The sequence below is a fragment of the Protopterus annectens genome, chromosome 17.part0 (assembly GCF_019279795.1).
Source record: "Protopterus annectens isolate FY-2018-M chromosome 17.part0, PAN1.0, whole genome shotgun sequence".
In the NCBI taxonomy this organism is placed as follows: domain Eukaryota; kingdom Metazoa; phylum Chordata; order Ceratodontiformes; family Protopteridae; genus Protopterus; species Protopterus annectens.
Window position 1 is genome coordinate 129273841 of NC_056751.1, and position 19471 is coordinate 129293311.

The window sequence follows — 19471 nt, forward strand, 5'->3', positions numbered from 1 at the left end:
AAAAGCTTTAAACAGATATCCAAGTGAGATGACAAAGCTGCAAAAGGCAGAGGTCAAAATGAAGAAAATGCTGGCTGAATATGAGACTGCTCAGGAAGAGATATTTAAAAAAAATTAGAGGACAGAGCACGTAGGGAAACCCTGAGAGTTTTAGCTATACCAGAGAAGCTGGAAGGAACAGACTACATTAATTTTATGAAAGCACACATCAGCAACTGGACTGGTATTCCAAGGCAGGAGCTGTTAGCTGAAAGGGCACACTGTGTGTATGCTCCAAACCTGGCTATAAAGAAAGCAACCTAGATCCTTAATAGTAAAGATGCAATCCTACCAGCAGACGGAGTTGATTCAGACTAAACTGTGGCAGAAGGACAAAGTACTAAAAGTGGAAGACAGCAGTGTGTTAGTGGAAAATGATTACTCATTGTACACCAGACAGAAGAGGAGCAAATTTATTCCACTACTCGGGGAATGTCGAGATGCAGGTGTGAGATTCAAACTGCTATACCCAGCTGCCTTCAACATATTCTTCCCTAGGATAAAATATTTTTTTAATGAAGTACATGCTAAGGAGGAAATATAAAAGTTTGTCCATAAAAAAAAGCTGTGAAACAAAACGAGATTCTGCTTCTTGTTCTTCTGGCAATAAAGTCCACAGAGGGACTGTACCAATGAAAAATTCTCAAAATTTTCAATGGAAAATGTCGGAGAGAAAGAAGGGAGCACAAGAATAGACTAGAAGAATCAAGAGTATGTTGGAAATGAAGCAAAGACAGGATTTTGGAGATTAACAGTAATAAAACCAGTAACTTAATATGAGATTACAGTGTAATAATTATATTTGTGATATATGACAGAACGAGAAAATAAGAAAATATTGGACTTTTTCAGAATCTGTTGGACTTGTGGAGGACTCCTAAAGCATATGGCCTACTTCATGTCATTAATGTTCAGAAAAGTGCTTTGAGGAGGGGAAGAGGAGGGAGAAAGTTAACCGTAAGAAGTAAAGATATTTTTCTTAAATTGTGCCACTTCTGTGGCATGTGGCTCTCTTTGCATGCTATAGGGTAGGTTTTTTTCAGTTAGTTGCATGTGTAATGGGAACTGTAAACAGGTGCTGCTGCTCTTCTTTTTCTTTTCTTTCTTCCTCATTCTTTCTTCTTGTTCAGTTTTAAGGAATGTAGACATATAAAAAAAAGGAAAGAAAAAGAACCATGGTTAAAAACCATGATAAAAGAAAAATCAATGTGTTTTTTCTCATCCTTGCATGGGGGAATGACTAGATTAAAGACCTTAGACTAATATATTAACAAGTATTAAAAGAGCACAAGTAAATGAAAATGAACATTGAATATTATGAGGCTTTATGTCTAGCAAATACATGCATGTTCAGTAACAATTCTCCAGCTAATCTTCATATTTCCATGGAAAAATTCTGATAAAGAGAAATTGGTTGCTTGGCTCCCATGTCCCCATGGAAACAATCTGATAAAGAGAAACTGGTGACACTCGAATGGAGAATGATTGGCTGGGTGAAAAAAAAAGAAAAGAGAAACTGGCTAGGAAATAACGTTCTCTGAAAGCATTCAGGGTTTTTCCCAAGGTAGATAATGTTCTCTGAAAGCATTCAGGGGCTTTCCTAAGGTAGTTGATCTTCTCTGAAAACATTCAGGATTTTTCCCAGCTGGGAGAGCTATAAAGATAGCACAAAACCAATCAACACTTAGAAGTAGAGGATGCACCATGCGTCTTAGCATGGATAACCATTATTTCAGGTTAACTCAAGTCTGCGAGTGTGGGTGTCAGTTTGGGCTTTTGTTTCTCTTGGGAGGATAAAACTTCCAATATTTGAAGGTATACATAGTTTTGTGTGTTAGTATTACGTTAATACATTTTAGGAGGTACTGGGGGGGTGTCGGCATTTTTTTTTTGTTTGAGGGCTTTCAATAAAACAAAAACTTTTATAAGAAGTGACATACGCTCAAAATGGATATGACAAGAAACAACTGTATAAAAGTTAAACTTGCCAAGCAGCGTATGCCTATAACACAAAAGCTGGAGCTTGGCATTTAAACAAACAAAGGTGCTATACATAACATTTGGGAATAATACCTTTTTAATACCATGATGCTCTCATTAGAGCCTTTAAATGCATATGGCCTCACAGATAAATACAAACAAAAAAGAGCAGTGAACTATATCAAATTGTTGAGTGCAAACAGCTATGTGACACACTTAGAAAGAACTGAACACATAAATTTGATAAAGCAAGGTTTCCAGGAAGCTTATTCAGTGGAATACCTGGGACACAGAAAAAGAGACTTAATTAATTGCAAGAGGAGATCCAAAAGCGATAGAAAAAAAAAAGATAATAATGACAGATTTCTAGTGGTAAGAAGCTACTGGCAAGGGAGGAGGATTACAATGGCATGTATTTAAAATCCACCTAAAACTTCTATAATGGAGATTAAGAAAATTCTGGTTGAAATAATCAGTTTTCAGCAAGGAATATTACTTATAGGTGGGGACTGGAATTTGATTTGTAGCAGTGAAGATGTGCCTGGGGCCCCAAAAGGGAACATATAACAAAGGAAGGTAGATTTGTGAATGAATTCAGTAATAGGACTTCTGAGTGAATTTACATATTATTCCCCAAAATATACAAACTGAGCTAGGCTAGACAGAATTTACATTTCACAAGAATATGTGCATTTAATTGAAAGTCTAAATACTCACCCAATAACTATTTCAGATCATGAGCCAATAATAAAAGCAATGAGTAATGAAATAAAAATGAGACACTGGCGCTTTCCCACCTATCTGTTGAAAAGAGGAATTTAAGGAATGGGTAGCAGAGATTATTCAGGAGCTGTTAGAAAGGAAAAAAAAAATACTTCTGAAAATATAGCTAGGGAGTGTGATAAAAATTAAGGTGAAGTTTAAAAACAGGGTGGAAATAGAAGGAACGGAGCTATGGTTAAGAAGTAACAAGAATTATTTAGAGCGACTGACAAATGTTAAAGTATTGCACACTAGGGGGAATCTCACAGAAGAGGATCAACTGCAGAATGCTAGGCAGAAAATAAGGGACTACCTCAATAATATGCACAAGCATAGAATGATTGCTGTTAAGCAACTGTTTTTTGATAACAGCACAGCACAAAAACTTATAGCACGACTCTGGTAAAGTAGAAAGGCCCATCACCAAACTTAGGGAGCCTATAACAAAGGAAGGTACCAAGAGATCTTGTAGAGGTATTAAAAATATTTTGAAATTCTATGAGAGTCTCTATAAAAAAGAGAAATATGAAAATCAAGAAAAGATACAAATAGAAATGTTTATGGAAGAATTAAATATGTCAATATTTGAGACAGATGAGGCTGAATTACTAACCGTTAGGATAGGAGGAGAGGAGATACAAATTTGGATGTTTAACCAATCTGCATGAAAGTCCCAGGAATAGACTATATTCCTGCGGAGTTTGAAAGCTAGCAGGAAAAAAACTGATAAAGATCTGGAAGTTTTTGTTTAACAGTATCTTAAGAGAAGGAGAAGTACCACCATCTTCGAAGAAAGCAGTGGTAACTGTAATACCTAAACAGGGTAAAATCCATCAGATCCAGCTTCATAGAGGCCCATTTCAATCCTAAACCATGATTATGAAGTGTTCATGTCCATAATGACTAAAGGAATGGCAAAGTACTGCCAAAATTGACAAATATGGCTGTGGAAGGAAGGCAAACATTTGTCAATATTAACAGAACATTAATGATCCAGACGGAAGCAGACTGTAAGAAAATAACATTATTGGTGGTGGGTCTTGATGCAGAGAAAGCATTTGACAGAGGAAGCTGGGACTTTATGAGCAGGACAATGGACGCATTTGTATTTCCTGAAAAAAATTATAAGGTTGATTAGGAAGATAAAGAGGAATCAGAGGCAAAAATGAAAGTGGCTGGGGTCTGCTCTGATAATTTCTGGTTGAGTACAGGAACCAAGCAGGGATGTCCTCTTTATCCTTTATTATTTGCATTCTATTCGGAACCACTGGAAAAGAAAATAAGGGACTCAGAAATTCAAGGATATAATTGGTATGGTAGTCAAAAAAAAGCCGTCTACATTTGCAGATGATATTATTTTATACCTGACAATATAGTGTTACGGAACATTTTGAGACAGTTTCAGATCATTTCAGGATACAAAATTAATGAAGCTAAAACAAAGGCAATACCTGCTGATTATGTACACACACACGAACAGATTCAGAAATACCCATATTTATGGGGACATGACAAAATGAAGTACTTAGGAGTATGGAATAAATATGATTCTAGTATGGCAGCTGAGGATACGTGGGAAGAGATTAAACAAAAGACAATACAAAAACTGAGAAAATGGAAACTTTTTATATGGATATAGACAGTAGGATACAAGCAGTTAAAATGTTTTTAATCCCTTTAGTCTTGTATACAAGTCAGGCATATTTTTAATCAACCAGAGGAGAAGGTACAGGTAAGTAATTAATAAAGAGCTGAAGGAATTTATCTGGGACGAGAAGACTTCAAGAGTCACGTGGGATAAGATAATTATTCCAGTAAAACAGGGTGGATTGGGATTACCCAATCTGAATGGGTATTTCAGAGCTACACAGTTAAGACTCCTATACCCAACACAAGCAAAAAACTATAATTCAAAGTGGAAAGGGAGGATGATGATGAAATGGGAAGGACGCTCAAGAAACAAGGAGAGACTGGGATTTTGGATGCAGGCCTTTAAGGATAACAATCATACAGCATATCATATCGATAAAGTAGCAGAAAGTATTTTAAGAACTAAACTGACACGGAATGGAGAAAGGAGATTCTGCTGATAGGGATGACTGCAAATAGGGATACAAACAATAGGCAAGAAGGGGCTGGAATTTAATGGAGAAAACTGGCAAAGGAACCAAGGTATTGAGAGCAAATAACCAGATAGAGAAGGATGACAGAATGGGAAGATGCCAAGAATTTATTTGGACTGCAGGTTAAAGATTGCCTTCCCTATCAGGGGTTGATACCACAGTATAGGCAAACAAAAATAAATAGGAGGGTTCTAAACGAAAGACCAGCACTGGTAGAATTTTTAATATAATCTAGAACAGAAGCTGCCATTAAAATGGAATATTTAGTACAGCATATAAAAATACTGCATAACAACTAAGAATCAGAGGAGGTTAAAAAAGGATTGGGAAGAGAGACTGGATAAGCAAATCACAAAAAACAATGGGGGGATATATGCATGCCTCCCAAATAGGTTCATAGGTTGGTACTAGGCCATCAGCCCTAGTGCTTTTACAAGCCTAGCCATAGCAATGCCCTGGCTATTTCTTCCCCCACACTATTTACTTCCCTGGACCCCTGTCTAGCAGGACAACTGACGTGATCCCCGGGGTGAATTTCCTTTCTCCCATCCAATCGTCAAGGTTCCTTTTGAAGAGGTCCAAAGAAGCACTCTGCTTGACATGTATGGGCAATCTATTCCAGAGTCTGGGGAGTCTCTGGGTCAGGAACCTATCCCTCCAGCATGTTTTGTTTATTGTGATGACAAGGTTTAGATCCCTGGAGCGTGTGGCTCTGAGGGATTGGGATTTCTTTAAGTGTAGCATGTCCAACAGCTCTGGGTTTGACATGGCCTTGTATGTTAAGCAGAGATCGCCTCCGAGTAGGCTGGAAGTAATGAATATAGTAACAGAGATAAAACAACTGGAACGGAGATCTTTAGAAAGGGGTAGGAGCAAGCTACATAGGAAAAAAAATGGGAACTGTGGAACAGTAGATACAAGGGAGGAATGAGGTTTAAAAGGCGGCAGGACTTAAATGAGCTACGCAATGCTTGAGAGAAAAAAACTGGGCAGATGAGGGGAGTCAAACACAGGGCTAGTGGGCCGCATGCAGACCACCACACTCCTACATGCGGCCCTCAGCACACCCGCTACTTCAGTCCCAGTTTCAGCCTGCCCTCCTACAGCATGGCTACCAGCCGAGCAACCTTACATATCTGGCATGGCTTAGTGGTAAATCACATTGTCTATGGTGTGCAGGGCCCTGTGTTCGAGCCTTGCAGAGGCTGTTTAGTAGCACTGGTGGTATAGTGGTGAGCATAGCTGCCTTACAAGCAGCTGACCCGGGTTCGATTCCCGGCCAATGCAAGAAGTCTGTACATGAAGCCACAACTCACACTTTCATCCTGTCAACATTTCAAGCCATCAGTCTATGAATACGTGCATTCACTCACTCAAATCGCTCACCCACACAGTCTCCTCAGCATTCATACATGCATTCACTCACTCACTCCGCTCACTCATCAACACAGTCTCTACATTGCTGTCCCTATCCCAAACATACTTCTCACCTGTGTGGAATTTTACAGAATGTCCACATTTAAATAGTAGTATACCTTCACTGCCCTGCTGCTGCATTCATAAAGGTAAAGGAATAGTATAATTTGTCTTGTTTTAGTATCAAAAGGTCAGTACCAACATACCAATAATGGGCAGTGCATTTTTTTCTGGCTCCATTATTCTGTAGCACAGTTATCTGTCCTTGACTTTCCATTAGCATTTTTTGCCTCATATTTTGGTCTGTTCTTCATAAAATGTGTATTTGTTTCACAAATCAATGAAAGTTACAGTCAATCCTGTTTGGGGGGGGGGGGGCGCGCAAAAGGCCCATGACAGGCAGTGAACACAAATCAGTGTCCACAAACTCACTGGTGTGGGATAGTTAGAAGACGTCCCACAAATTAAAATGTAGGCTTGTTTTAAACAAAATAAGCAGATACCTGTAGTCAATGTAGTGGTCAGTCCTGTGCTTTTGATAGAACTGCAGCAGGTTTTGGGTATTGTTTTGGGTAGCTGTCAGAGCAATCTGTCTTTGAGCAGCAGTCTTGCTTTGTCAGTTGGAGTGCTAGATTGAATACATATAAATATAGATATAAATACTTTGAATACCTTCATTATGTTTTCAATGAAAAGAAAAAAAAGTTAATGAGAATCATGTGGTGCAGGAAAAGTTGAAAATCTTGTACTTTTTTGCTGAAGTCAGTGGAAAACCTACTTGTTTGATTTGTAAGCAAAACATAGCTGTGGTGAAGGAATGCAACATTCACAGGAATTACAGAAGTATTCATGTTTCAAAGTATAAAGAATATAGTGGAAAGATGCATAAAGAAAAAATTAAGGAGTTAGAAAAGTCACTCAAAAGGTAGCAGTTCGTGTTTAAATGTGTTCATCAAGCTAGTGATGCTGTAGTGCAGGCAAGTTATAGGATTCCACAAGAAATAGCTGTGTCAAAGCCTTTTTCAGAGGGGGACTTTATAAAAAAAATGTATATTGGTGGCCGCTGAAGATATCAAGCATTTGCAAACATAAGCCTTTTGAAGAAATACAGTTGCAGACAAGATTTTCTGATAATTCATTAGTTCCAACAGTCAACTCAAAGAAAAAGTTGCTAATTTTTTAGCTTTTTCTGTAGCAATTGAAGCAAGTACAGATGTGACACAGCACAACTTGCAGTTTATATACGTGGTGTAGATGACGATATGCAGGTAACAGAATAATTTGTGGAACTGGTACCAGTGAAGGGTTTGGTAGGAGCACTAGATAAAATAGGTGTAGACTGGACAAAAACTGTGACTCTGGCTACAGATGGAGCACCTCAAATGGTTGGTAGAAAGGCTGGCGTGGCAACAAATTTAAAGGAAAAACTATTAGCTATCCAATAGTAGTGTCACATTCAAAGTGTCCATTGCATAATTCATAGAGAAGTGCTTTGTAGTAACACATTAAAGCTGGATCATGTAAATTTATGTTATTAAGGCAGTGAACTTCATACACACGTGAGGCGGAGCCACAGACAGTTCAAAAGCTTAATGGAGGAAATTCAAACTCACTGTCTACCATATCACACTGATGTTCGTCGGTTAAGCTGAGGAGTTGTGCTGAAGCACTTTTATGAATTAAGAAGTGAAATACAGAGGTTTAGCATGAGAAAGGAAGGGATATGCAGGAACTAAAAGACAATGAATGCCTTCAAGATCTAGCATTCATAGTAGGTATAACAGAACACTTCCATTACCTGAATACAAGGCTGCAAGGTCACAATAAGTTGGTGACACATTTATATGACTATTCGTGCCTTTGAGTTGAAACTTAAACTTTTCGAATACCAGTTAACAGCAAGTAATACTGCACACTTTCCAACTCGGTAGTTCCTGCAAGACGCACCTGAGTTTCCATGGTGATATCAACACCGAGACATACTGCACCAAGATTTCCAAGTTAGTGAGTGAGTTCTGAGAAAGATTTGCAGACTTTAAAAACCTTGAGTAGGATTTCTCTATTTTCCGCAAACCTTTCTCTGTTAGTGCTGATGAGGTACAAGAACAGTTTCAGTTAGAACTAACTGAGCTCCATTGTAATTCAGAGTTGAAGGATAAGTTTTCAAGTGTAAATACTGGCATATTTTATCAGCATGTTGGGCCAACATATCCCATTATGTCAACGTTGGGCAGTCCCTATGTCTGTGAACACCTCGTTTCTGTGATGAACTTCAACAAGTCTCGACTCGGGTCTCAACGTACTGATTAACATCTCAACTCAACACTGAAAGTAGCCACTGCTCAATCCTTAGTGCCAAACACTGATGCACTTGTGCAGGCCAATAGGTGCCAAGTTTCTGGGAGCAGTAGTACCAGGAATTAAGGTAAATGTCTCGATTTTCTTGGCTAAACTGACCATTATTAACATCATCATCATCATCAGTACAACATTACTGCCCTAATAAGTGGTCGTGATCTAATAATTACCGGACCCACGTACTGTATATTTTGATAAAATGTGGCCCGCTGGGTAAATGAGTTTGACAGCCTCGGGGTAGATTATAAGTGATGTATACTGTTTGCAACTGGGAGTGTGTCAGTATGGTTTGAGATGTAAAATGTTAGCAACTAGGATTTTGTCCATGTGGTTTATTTTTATTTATGTAAATGTATGACTGCCTATGTAGCAAGTGATGGTTTAATAAAGATGTTTCTTGTTTAAAAAAAAAAAAGGCAGGAATTGAATAATTTATGTGATATAGAGCACTATATATGACGTACAACATTTGTTATGTTAATAAAGTTGGATTACTTTTATATGAATGTAAATCTGCCTATGTCACAAGTGATAATTCAATAAAGGTGCTTGGAGAGAGAGAAAAAAAAAAACTCCCTGGTCTTTCGGACTCTGTTTGCCACTGTCTGGGCTACTGGTGCTGTTTCTGGTTCCTTTCCCCGATGGGGTTTTCTTTGACTAGGCTTAGAATGGACTGGAACGGACCAATATTTAGTAGGGTAATTTCTGCTGAAATGAGGAATCTGGAATTGAAGAAAGTCCTTGATAGTATGCATGGACTTGGCCTTATCCTCCATTTTCTTAAGGGCAGCTTCAGTCTTGAGACCAAAAAGAAATTTTTGTCTTATGGGGCGTGAAGAAGAACAGATCTCACATGGTGTGGGAGGGACTTCTCCCTCAGCCAAGCATGTCTTCAGATGACGGAATCTGTGGTTGCTGCCCTACTAGAGACTTCCATGACATCATAGCCACCATGCAGAAAGCGTTTAGCTACCTGAAAAGAGGAACTGCAAAGATCTAATAACGCTTTAGAGAGGCCATTGTTTTCAATGCCCATAAATTTCTATTTCATCTTTTCAGGAATAGTTTCTTGGTATTTAACCACATGAAAAAACAAGTCAAGTTACATACTCACCATAAAGTTGCATCTGTGTTGTCCATTTTCATTCTTCCTCAACCAACAGGTTTGGATCTGAACTGTCGGATCTGACTCGACCATTGCAAAAGCTTGTGGCAACTTAGAACTTCTCCCTTACCCAGAATGCACCAACCCCAATTACCTCAGATATTGTTTGCTGGCTACAGCATAAAGAAAATTCTTATACAAACAGACATAAAAGTAAACATTGAAAAAGGCTAAACAAGGCTGTATCTGGAGCTTTATCATGTGTGGAGTATACAAATGTTTTATACATGTCCACTCACTCTTTCAGAAAAAAACAATGATGGGGGTTGGTGGGGAGTTTGAGGAAGAAGGAAAATGGATAACACAGACTGAACTTTATGTTGAGTACATAACTTCCTTATTTGTTGTTGTTAATTTTCTTTCTGTCCTTAATTAATGGGACACAGTCCCCAGCTACCTAAATCTCAGGGTGGACTCGAGCAAGGATGTTCCTAAGCACCACTGAGCCAAATAATGCTCTACCGCTGGATATCAAATTTAATTTGTAATGAGTGATAAAGGTATGGGGGGAAGCCCAAGTTGCTACTGCACGTTTCATCCATGGAAGCTCTTGAATGAAAAACTGAGGATGTTGCTGCGATCCTGGTTGAAAGAGCACGTATTTGCTTTGATAAGGGGATATCCAATTTGTTGTAAACAAAGGAGATGCGGCCAGTAAGCCATCTGGCTAGAGTGACTGGACACTGGTTTACCCAGTTTCACATCAGCAAATGAAAAAAACTGATCTGTAGTTCTGATGTCCTTTGTTCTATGTAAACAGAAATGTAGTTGCCTATTAACATTCAATAAACGTAATAAATATTCACCCTTGTTTGAATAATTTGAAAAGAAAAATGGTATGCTGATGGACTGGTTAATATTGGACTCTGATACTATTTTGGGCAAAAAGGGTGCATTAGTTTTAATATAACTGTGTGTATGAAATATTAGACATGGGGGCTTCACAGATAAAACTTGAACTTCATAAACTCATCTGGCTGAAAAAAAGTTTTCCAAGAAAGCAATTTAAGATCACAGTCATGTGCAGGTTCAAAGAGGGATGGACCAAGGTTTACAGTACCAGATTTAGATCCCATGTAAAGTAAGATGTTTAAACGGAGGTCAGAACAGAAGTGTGCCTCGTAATACGTTTTTACAAGGTTTATGAGAAGTGAGTGAGAAACCATCAAATCCAATATGGAAATTAGAAATTGCTGCCAAATGGACTTTAAGTGTTGAAGAACTGGCTCCTTGATTAAAACGTAGTGTCAAGAATTCAAGAATGCTATGAATCGGGGCAGAAAGGAGTTCCACGTGATTTTAAGTGTTCAGTGTACAAATCTTTTCCATTTATTTGCATAAAGTTTCCTTATAGATGGTTTAAGAAGGTATGATAACATAATCTGGTGAACAGGAGACGAGAGCATACGTTAACGGGCTATTACTGGAAATGCAGAAACCAAGCTGTCAGCTTGAGAATGGGAAGGTCCAGATGCATCATATACCTGTCGGGTGAGACAGCAGGTCTGGAGTCGGTCCAGAATCCAAGGTTGATGAATTAAATGAGACCAATAAGGTGCAATGCGGATAACTTTGCTCTTCAGCCTGGCAGCTCTCTGAAGGAACTTTGGAATCAAAAGGATTGGGGGATAAGCATAAAGTAAACCGGGGGAGCCAATCATGGAGAAGAGCATCTCTCACCGATTCCCCCTGTGGGGGGGTTTAGGGCAAAGTAGATACTGCACTTGTTGTTCAGGGAGATGCAAAAAGATTGCAGCAAGGCTAGCCCCATTGTCAGAAAATCAATTACGCCACTTCCTTGTTGAGGGACCACTCGTGAGGCAGTAGGATATACCTGTTCAGTTTGTCTGCTAACATACTGGCCTTCCCCAGAATATGCGTTTCTATAAGCAAGCAGATGGAAAACAACGTCCATCGCCAAACCTTGAGCGCTTCTAGACACAAGGGGTAAGATCTGGTTTCCCCTTGTTTGTTGATGTACCAAACCATTGACATGTTGCCTGTTTAAATCACAATCGTTCCTGAAGGGAGAATATTCTGAAAGGCCTGCAACACTAAAAGCATTGCTCTCAACTCTAGGACACTGACATGCAAATTGGCCTCTTCGGGGGGACCATGTACCCTGGACTGTCTTTCTCGGGTAATGCCCCCCCCAGCTGGGAAGCATCTATGGTCACAATAGCCTTGGGCTGAGAGGGACGAATAAACAGCCTTCTAGAACCTCTTCTGACTGAATCCACGACATTAGATCACTCTTGCCTGTATTGGGAATTTGTATTGGAGCAGATTTCTGCCACCACTGACCCCCAAAGCCTGAAAGATCAAGTGGACAGATTCTGCTACTGCAAACTATTTTTTTCACTTGTGATCGTATTGTCTGAATTCTGGACAGGGGAAATGAGGCTATAATTGATTTTGTATCGAGCAGTGCTCCTATAAATGCTAGACTTTAACTTGGTTCTACATAAGACTTTTTGCAGTTTATGGTTACTCCTAGTAGGGCACATGTCTGGATAACGTTTTCTCTTACCATACTGAGCTGATGCATGGTCAGGGCAGTGACAGGCCAGTCGTCCAAGTATAAAAACACTCTGAATCCTTGCAGTCTCAAGAGCTACTACTACTGCCATGCATTTGGTAAACACCCTGGGGGCTGTGGTGAGACCAAAGGGCAGAACTCTGAACTGGAAATGACTGGCTCACAGCCAGAAGCACAAGAATCTTCTGAATCACCCATTCATCTCTATATGATGGTACGCATCCTGAAGACATACAGAGCACATCCAATTGTCCTTTTCCAAAAACGGAAGAATGGACAGAACCATGACCATCTGAAACTTGGTCTTTTGAACGGATTGTTTAAGATGCTGGGATCCAGAATTGGTCTCCAGTCCCCTGTTTGGTTTGGCACTAAAAAGAATATTGAGAAAGTTCCAGATACTATCCGGGCAGGCCACCTCTTGGATGACTCTTTTTCTAGCAGCTTTTGAATATGAATTGCTACTTGCTCCCTCGGACTGGGTGGAACATCGGGGAATTTTCCTGAATTGGAAGGATAAAGGGAAAATATTACTGTATATCTTCTGGAAATGATTCCTAGCCAGGCCCTCTGGTGCATAGACAAATTACTCTGATTGCCTCCAGAGGGGGACAATCAGGCCTCCTTTCAGGAGCTCTGAAAGGGTTTAACAAAGAACTATTCTCTGGACTCTTGGTTCTGTGGGCCACCTCTGCCACAAGGGTGGCATTTACCATTTGAGTTCTCCCCTCTGCCTCTGGAGAAACTTCCTCTGCATGTGTACAGGAAAGTTCCTCGGAATTTTCTGAACCACACTATCACCGTCTCTATGGTTCCTTGAAAAGGATCTTTGAGGGGGTGGAAAAATGTACGCTGATGGCAGAAAGGGTCTTCCCATCCTTCTCACACCTGGACAATGGGTCTTTCACCTTGGGCTGTCAAAAGGAGCACTGATGAAAGACTTAAAGGGCTCCACAGAATCACATAAGCGCATCCAGGCTTGTCTCCTAACGGCAAACGCCCGAACACCCTACCCTTGAGGTTCCTTTTGCCTGCTACACTAGAAATGAGCTTCACGAAGGACTTGAATATCGACTGCAGGGTAGCCAACTGAGAGCTGACAGATGTTTTTACCTCTTCAGAAACGGATCCTGAGAGGGTGTCGGATAGCTCCTTAATCAGGTCCCTCTGCAGCCTTGTGAAATGTGCCAAATAGTTCAATGACCTTAAGGCGAAGGTCGCTTAAGTGTAGACACACTTCCCGAATCTATCCATCACCCAACACTCTTGTTGGAGGGGTTTAACAGAGGAACTTTCTTCCACGAGCTCCTTCTTAGTGGCTGCCGCCACCATGACCAGGACCATGGCATCAACAAGTACACCGTAGGACCAAAACTGTTTATCCTCTGGAGCTGTCACAATTTTATCAGGCTTCCTGAGAATTGGCACATGGTGTCTGGATCATTACAAGCCTGCCATGAGATCAAGTTAATGAGCTTGCCGGTGGGCAGGGTCACCCAGCAGGTAGATGGGCCAGTATGGAACCCATCTTGGAGTACAGATCCCTCTGAAGGGTTGCTTGGCTTCCAGCCTCCTCTGTTTTAGGATTTCTAGGATGTCTCCGAACAAGACATCAGAAGGTGACAGTGGGGGCAGTTCACCCTCATCAAAATCTGTATCTTTGGTGACAGATTCATGGGAATCAAAATACTTCCTCTTGCATGTTTTCTTCTTAGGGGCCTCCTCAATGGGGTACTCTGGGCAAGTGTCAGGAGTGGGGATATCCAGATGGGGAGCCTGGGGTTTCGGTACTGGCCGTCTCTGTGGAGAGGACAATTCAGACTTTAGATGCAGAGACGGTACAGATGTAGACAGAGGATCCGAGGGGGTAGGTGCCATCTGAATCAAGGGTGCAGACGGGGATCTTTCCATGAACACAGGTGGACCGCTCCAGCGAGGGATAGGACTCCAGATCTGAGACAGCAAGTCTCTGATCCATGGTCACACCCTGACCAAAGGACACTCCTCCCGTGGCTGATGTCAGAGCTGAATTGACCACTGCCAAGGCGCTGAGGTGTACAGATCACTCCAAAACCCACCGACCTGACAGTAGAATTGGGTCCAACAGCGCCCCGGACCCGAAGGAACAGAAAATCTCAGACCAAGCCTCAGATCTAAGGATAAAAGGATTCTCGGATCCGAAGCAGACAGGCATGGACAACCCGGATCCAAGGGCTCTGAGACCTTGAAAGGAGTGAGAGGAGGAACTGGCAATGGTGGAGTAGTGGATGTACAGATCTCTAAAACCCAATGGGGTAGGAGCCAAAAGGATAACAGCCTGAATCTGTGCCCAGAGAATTTTTCTCGTTAATCTCTCCACATCCTCTCTCATAAAGCTTCTGGAAGAGCGAGTGGATTACTGAAAGAGATTTTGGCCTCTCTAAGAAAGGAGAAGGAACCCTTGAGGGAACAGGGTCCACTGAGGGAGTGTATCTTGTTCTGGGTAAAATTAACACATCTGCAGATCTTTGTGTCAGATCCGCGGAGGTCTGACTGGAGGTGGTCTTTAAATTTCGAGCTTTTCAGATCAGAGGACTGTTTCAAATGTCTCTGATCCGATGATAAAGTCATAACCAAAGATTTAAACCTTTACTTTTTTGGATCAGAGGGAAATGATGGATCTGAAAAAGATCTTTTCAAGGACTTCTCCGAAGTCTTAGAAGAGGCAGTTGAAGTGCATGGAGAAGTGGACATTTTCTTTGATTTTTCTACTGAATCTGTAGATAATGCCTCACTGACGGAGTATGGAAGTCATCATTTCTGTATTAATTTGTTTTCCATTCAACCAGGGGCCTTGGTTTGAATGCATTACAAATGGAACAATTTTCTTGGATATGAAAGGGTTAAGGACAGTACACACACAGTGTGCGAGTGTCAGAAAAAGGAAATTTCTGACCACATTTCCACATTATTTAAAACCTGCTGGGCTTTTCTCTTTTTCAGACATCTTAATATCCAAACTCTACCACTAACAACTAGGATAATAATATAACCAATGACAACAACAACACACTCCAAAAGCTAAGTTTAAGTTTTTAATGTCTATCTTGTCAACTATAAAACTGTCAAACTAAAACAAAAAGAATATATGTTTATAGTATTTTCTGACGTAAAGTGAAAAATGGAGAAGGAAGTAAGGAGAAAGCTACCCACAAAGGAAGCTAAGAGCTATGACAAGTGTAGAAGACAAGAAAGAGGAAAGGAGAAAAAAAATACTATCAATAGTATTTCACAGAGTAACCTACTACTAGGCGACAGAAAAGACTATTGGGAAACAAGAAAACAAGAGATTATTATCAAGAAAAATGCACTTAAACATTAAGCTCGAGTGTAACGACAAAGTCTTTCGCTGCAGGTGACAAACAAGATCTGAGGTAATTAGGGTTGGTGTATTCTGGGTAAGGTAAAAGCTCGAGAGTTCTAAGTTGCCATGAGCTTTTGCAATGGCATAGTCAGGCTCGACTGTTCAAATTTGAACCCACTAGTTGAGAAGAGAATGAAAACTGACATCATCATATCTGGCAGTTCAAAGTCATCATGACGAGGGTAGCAGATGTGTAGACTCTTTCCAAATCTGTCTAGGGACCTACCTTCCTTGTCAGTAGGCAAAGAATATATGGAGGAGCTAGCTTTTGCTCCCTTAGGGCCTAGAGTCACAACTTCAGGGTCTGCTACAGGGTTCTTAAAGACATATTCATGAGTATCAAGATCCCTGCAAAATCTGTTTTCCCAAGAGCAGAGGGCAGAGAATTTGATTTCAAGGAAGACTCCTGGAAGACATTCTCTACCACCTCTAAAGACAAGAAGCACACCAAGGGGGTTCTGCTCATGAAGATTGAGAAATTCCCTAATCCTTTTCTTTGACTGAGCTTCCTACTTAAAGTGTTCCCTCAAGGTATGCAAGGTTTCCCCAAAGGAAAGATCCTCAGGGGGGGAGTTGATGCAAGGTTTTCCTCAGAGTAAGAATCCCCATAGGAGTGAATGGAAACACTCTTCACAGTGGATTCCTTTGGGTCATCGGAGTACAAACAGAAAATTCTTCTGGAGTGGTGTCTCTTTCTTTTACCTGGTGAGGACTCAGAAGGAGGAATGCGTCTGTATCTATCCAGGGAGATTAATCTTCAGACAACCTCACAAGACCTTGTTGGTAGGCTTGGGAGTAGGAGCTGGTAGCCTAGGCTGAGAAAAGGGTGGGAGCAGCTTTCTTGTAAGCAGCCTTCAGTTTTGGTCTGAAGGCGACTTCTGCTCCCAATGGACAATCTACTCCTATGAGCGAAAAGCTGCAGAAATTTGTTAATAATGCAAAAAAACATCACCGATCTTAAAGATCGTCAGAAGTCGGAGCCTGCATAATGGGTCCTGGACCCAAATGACAAACTGAGTCCTTCAGCTTGAAAGGAAGTTGAGGGATTAGGAGGCATATCAGACTCCTAACGGGTCTTGATAAAGGCCTGTATCACCACCTCGGTTGTAGAAGGGGGCTGTGAAAGCACCTCACCTTCTTTGGTGATAACAAGCCTAGGAGGACTGGCCAACAGTGAGCAATCATCATCTGAGGCCCTAAACCTGAATTGCTTTTCCTTTTTCTTTTCCCCCAGGGAGATCTTTTTCATTACTGACCAGAGGATGCCATAGTACCATGGACGGCCTGATGAATCACTAAGATGCCAAGACAGAATCTCGGCTCTACACTTAATGGTTCTGCTATTAATATGATCACAAAAATGACAGTTGGGGAAATTGTGTTCCAGCCCCAAACAAGTCACACAGAAGGAGTGAAAGCCCGGTGTGATAACTGTCACTGTGGAGACAACTATTAATTTTCTCTGACTTAGTCACACAATGCACTGAAGGTTCCCCAAAGGGGTACTTAGCTTTCCCAGCTCTTCTTTCTTGGGTCCAGACCGACCGACTCAGCTTTGAATTCCAACAGCAAGAGCTAATGTCACAGCGCTGGCAGACTTCCTTTATACTTAAACATAGTGATGTTGGCTATGGCGTCTGCCAGTTCCTGGAAAAGGGAAGAGAGTCTCTAGTAGTTGGGCCGGCCAAGGGCTTCCACAGCAGGAAATCCTGCAAGTCAAGACTGCAACAGTGAAACATGAAGAACATTTAAAGGTTGTATAAAAAGATTTATAGAGTCTAGGAAATCAGAAATGATGAAGCCATTGTTTGTTAGTTAGATTAGACCCAAACTTGTGTATGTAATAACAATATGAAAACCTTATTAAAAAAAAAAAAAAGTATGAGTAAACTGGAAAGGCTACAGCAGAAGTAAACCAAAGGCATCCATGGATGTGAAAATTTAAGTTATTATGAAAGACTAAACTATGTTAACTTGTAAAGTGTCTTGTATAAACATTTAAGAGAAATTTTATTCGGGTATATAGAACATTTAAAGATAACCCCAAACATTCCAAGAGGTTATCAAAAAGTAGTAAGTAATCAAACAACCTATGTAGAAGACTCTACAGGAATTAGAAGTGTACTAACTGGATCTCTGAGACAGCAGCTGATGCATGGAACAGATTACTAAATTACATTACAGTAAGCAGTAGTTTAGATATTTTTAATAACAGCCCAGACCACTAATGATGCAAACAACTGTTTTGGTATATTGGCAGGCTAGAAGAGCATTAGCGTCCATGCCTGAAATATTTGTATGTAAGGAATGTGGGTAGAATAAACTAAAGACTTCTCCCCAAAATCTAAATCCTCATCATCTGATGAAGTTTCCACAGTCCATTTTAAGGGAAGGGAAGTAGAAGAAATTCCAACGGAAGAAGGAAATGACAAACCTTAAGGAGGCTTCAAAACTATAAGGTGTGTTAAGAAAACCTTGGGTAAAATCTTGCTACTCCTTTTGGGAGTCCTTAGCAACAGGAGCAACAGGTCTAGTTTTCCATTTCTTCTTAACAGAAATGTCTCCCTGACAAATATTGGAGGTCCTGCACCCTTGCCTTACTTCTAGGAGAAAACCTGGTATTTATTTACTCACTAGTATTTGTTGGATCCCATTAGACGCTTAAGAGATTAAGAGATTACCAGCAGTAGTTCCCCCTTTCATCCTCAGACATCTGTTTAGCCTCAGTGGATGTACAAATTGCATGCCTCATCTTCTCCTCCAATGCAGTCACAATAGAGGGGGCAGGCATCGGAACTAGATGTTCCTCAGCCTCCACCTGACACCACAGAGATGTTCAGCAGAGACAACAGCAGAAACCTCCAGTCTTAATTTCTTCTACTTTTTTTTAAAAGTGGCTGGATGTCCAGGTGAGAAGCTTCCAAAAACATAGTGCCTTCAGAAAGGAATTTAAAGTGATATTTTTCTAAGTAGATGGAAAGGCAAGAGATTTGCACAGGGTCTTACGAATGAAGGCCTGGCAAATAAGAACACTACTTCTGGTCATGCTTCACAACTAAACAAAAAAGGCACTTAGCGTCTCTGTCTTTATGGAGAACCTGCCTCCCACATTCACATTTTCCCTTGCAGATAACATCCATCCATCCATCACCCCTTTCTCCTCATTTCCGCACACGGGGTCAAGGTTTCACTTCAACAGTGACCAATCATTTACAGCCAAAGTTTTCACCGCAGGATGGTTAGCTCTGCCACGGTAGTTCTTTCACACCGCATACATACATGCACACTCATACCAATGACCAATTTAGTGTGTCCAATCCACCTACTGCATGACTTTGGAATGTGGAAGGAAACCAGGGCACCCGTTGGAAACGCACGCTTACACAGGAAGGACATGCAAAACCTGCACATAAGGCACCACAGCAGAACACTGAACTGGAGAACCTCTTAGAGCGAGTCAACAATGCTATCTGCTGTGCCACTTTGCCATCCTTTCAAACAAACAAACATAAAACAAAAACAAGGCAAGAGGAGGGAGTCCCCAAATGGGTACTTGCACTACACTCGGTGAACTATATGAGATGTATGACCCTCAGACCAAATTCAAAATGGTGAGTTCAGACAGGAGTCTAGTTAGTTCTGGAGATTTTGTGCTCACATGTTACTGATGTACCTTATGCCTTGGA

At 40.8% G+C, this 19471-nt stretch overlaps 1 protein-coding gene and 1 non-coding gene across 2 annotated transcripts in view; one reads left to right on the top strand and one right to left on the bottom strand.

The window, feature by feature from the left end:
• Positions 1 to 19471, bottom strand: part of YTHDC2 (YTH domain containing 2) — a 1963388-nt gene that overhangs the window by 1718396 nt on the left and 225521 nt on the right. The window lies entirely within an intron of this gene.
• Positions 6120 to 6191, top strand: TRNAV-UAC. Its single transcript has one exon. It is a non-coding gene; the product is annotated as a tRNA-Val (tRNA).